The sequence below is a fragment of the Cicer arietinum genome, chromosome 2 (assembly GCF_000331145.2).
Source record: "Cicer arietinum cultivar CDC Frontier isolate Library 1 chromosome 2, Cicar.CDCFrontier_v2.0, whole genome shotgun sequence".
Classification (NCBI taxonomy): domain Eukaryota; kingdom Viridiplantae; phylum Streptophyta; class Magnoliopsida; order Fabales; family Fabaceae; genus Cicer; species Cicer arietinum.
Window position 1 is genome coordinate 33,908,517 of NC_021161.2, and position 3,718 is coordinate 33,912,234.

The following is a 3,718-nucleotide window of genomic DNA, read 5'->3' on the forward strand; positions in this document are numbered from 1 at the left end:
GAATTGAGTTGTGTGCTCTAGGAACCGATTTAGAACTATAGAGCCACCTATAGTAAAGGTTCACAATAAAAAACCATCAATTAAGAAAAGAACCATGTAGGGCACATGTATATATTGACAAAAACTTACTCTAGCTATATCTCATTTTTATCATAATGAATTGCATAATCATGCACGTTTCATCTTTTATTTTATATTACAACATGTTTTTCTTCTTCTCTTCATTTTTTTTAGAAAAAGTGATTGCATATTAGGAGATAGTAAAATATTTCAATTAAATGCATAATCATTGCATTCACTTTCTTACATTCTCATAACATTTTCCTTCAAGAAAAAAAAAATAAAAAAAAGGAAGAAAAAAAAAGAAAGAAAAAAGTATCATGACACCCTTACCGAACATGTTCTCGGGCTAAAATCATGGATGAATTGAAGCATACAAAGGCTATCTAGATCAACTGAAAGACCCTATATCTATATCATGGATGAACATCAATAAGTCTAACCAGATTATCTGAATCATGGATGAATACGTAGAACTCATGTTTACCCTTTGATTTCATAAGTCCAACAATTTTTACCTTTAGTCTATGTCTACATCAAGTAACTTGTCTACAAGATCTGAACATGATACTAATGAGATTCATCTTCATCCTCCACCCCCTACTTCTAAGTCATGGACATACTTTTTTGACTTTTCACCACAGGTGAACTTCTAGAAGTTGGGTTGTCTATGTTGAACTTTCATCATTATCGCTTACTAATTTAATGTCATGAAAAAAAAAAGAGTTCGTCAATCTAAAGAAAAATATCATATCTTGTATGAACCTTTAAGGACAATTGAAAAAAACCTCGACTAAACATTATGTTGAAGACATTGATTATATTGCATATATTTAATGAGTTTATCCAAGGGGCAAAGTCGACAATGAAGATATTATCAATTTCTCTTGTGAATTTTAATTCTACAGCACCAATAATATTGATAATTATAAAGTCTTGTGATGCTTTATTATATTGACACACTTTTGTTCCCTTAATATTATGAATATCACTAAATGCATTTTGTTGTCTCTTCCTTTCTACCACTCATATATTTAACCATTTATTACCCAACATTATATGTCTTTCTCTTATTCTAACCATGTATCATACATATTTGTAAGTAGTTCAGTTATAAATAAGTTTGCTAAGATTTCATTACATAATTTCAGTCATGCTATTAATTCCACTGAATGGGATGAGAACGATAAAAATAAAATCCCTTATTTGGATGGACCTCAATATGTTGCGACATGCAGCTAACGTCATGTTAATCCCCTAGAAAGGTTGTTTTATCTTTATCATTATGTAATTGTACTTTGAATATACCAATCACTTGGAGGAATTTGAAGTTTGTACCATGACTATTCTAGATGCCTACAAATCAAAAGTGAAATGTTGAAAGCATATTGGGATTTGACCTAATCATCAACCAGATGAATCAAAAATGTAAAATTTGGGATAAGAAGATGTTCATTTATATGTACATATTAGACAAATGTCTAAAAGTTGAAGTCATTTTCCATCATGTCCTTCCCTTCAACAATATAATCAACTAGCTGACGTTCTAGCTGTTTTATTTTCGATGTTAAAAGTAAGTCATGATGAAGAATAGTCACTCACAAGAATGAAAGTCACAACCATCCTGCTTACTATCAAATGTAGAAGAAAGCTAGATAGAAAATTCTCGTACCAAATATTATCTCGTAATAATGGGACACCCTCCCTGAGAATCAGACTATAATTGGGGCACCCTTTTATTCTTATTACATAGAATAAAGGCAGTGCGACTTGTTCAAACAAAAAATCCTTTTATCAAGAGTAATGATATGTGTTGACCAACAGAATTCAAGTCAAGAAAAATGTTGACTGCCTCATATCAAGGACAATTATTTCAAAATATCTTAAAAGAAGAACATATGAACATCAGAGCTTCAAAAGAAAGAATTAGCACTCAAGAAGATTTCACATATTTAAAAGGACTAGCACATAAGTGGACTCCCAACTATATGAGCCCCAATACCAATACATTCAAGTTTTGCTATGATCTACACCAATATGGATTAAGAAGACTTATCACTACTTTCACACATTGATGCTTCAAAAATTATTACATCTAAATGAAGACCCACTAGGTTGAAAATCCAAAAGGACGACCTAGGCAAAAATTAGGGTATAAAAAAATAATAATAAATACCCGCTAGGTTGAAAACCTGAAAGGGCAACCTAGGCAAAAATTAGGGTACACAAATAAGTAAATACCAACGAGGCAGAAAATCCAAAAGGACAACCTGGAAAAATTGAGGATATAAAGTCGAATAAAGACCTGCTAGGTCAAAAAAAAAAAAAAAGGGCAACCTAGGTGAAAATGAAGGAAGACCTTTTAGGTCAAAAACCCAAAAGGGCTACCTAGTTAAAAATTAAGGCAAAAAAATAAAAAAATAGAATGAAGAGGTTATAAAGGAAAATGTGCAAATAATATGGCTTACACGGATCGAAGTCGAGTCAATATATTCTGAAAGGTTGTGAAGATAAATTGAGGCAAATCATATCCTCCAAAGTGGGTCAATAGCGCTATTGAAATTATGGAATGATTTATTAGCACACTACTTTTATGAAAAACTACTAACAAATTGGGTCATTTACCCATATTAGATCACCTTAACTTCTTTTCTTTCTATGAATAATTTTTTTGTACCATATATCTTCTCATTAAATATCATTGTCTAAACCTTCATTCACTACTTTCTTGTGTTATAAATTTTTTTTGTCAAAATGCATTTTTATGATAATCATATGTTGGGGCACAAAATATGTGAATGTAAAGAGGTCAAAACTAGTATGATGTCTTTACATGTAAGGCAGTGGCAACTAAAGACCATGCCGATGATGTAAGAAAAAAATCTCTTCAAAGATCAAAAGGACAATCACCACCATTTATTTGAAGTGATGCACATTTTTCATCCATGAGTCTAGAGTCATGTTCGTGAAGAGGTGAAAGAAATAAAAAAAAAATTGAAAAAAAGTTGATTGCAAAAAAATAAAAAAATAAAAAAAAAAAGATGAAAATGAAGGAAAATGTTCATTCATTAAATGCATTCATGACATTTCATATTTAGTGGTTAAATTTAAATTTGAGACACTAACCCACAACCTATTATTTAGAGACGGGACATTGACCCGCATCCTTTGGTTTAAGAGCAGGGATGACTGGCCCTCATCCTCTGATTTAAGAGCTGGGATGATTGGCCTTCAGCCTCTAATTTAAGAACTAAGCCGCCCCCACAAAAATTTGATTAATATATTTGCTGATGAATTCTGAGTCCCATAGGAAGCTATTACTGAAAATACTAAATGAAGCCCACGTCACTCAAGGTATCACTTTTGACAAATTTGGAGGCATCGTAAATAAAATTACTACTAACAATCATCTAACAGTCATAGATGACGAACTGTCTGTCGAAGAGATACCATAACAAAGCGTTGCATGTATCAGTAATGTGCCTTGATCATATGATATAAGGAGTCCTTGTTAAAGCTTTCGATGGGAGTCGTAGAGAAATGATGGCATAAACTGAACTCCCAATGCAAATAGGTCCGGTCACTTTTGAAATCACGTTTCATTTGATGGATATCATACCTGCCTATAACTGCTTATTGAGGAGACCATGGATCCATT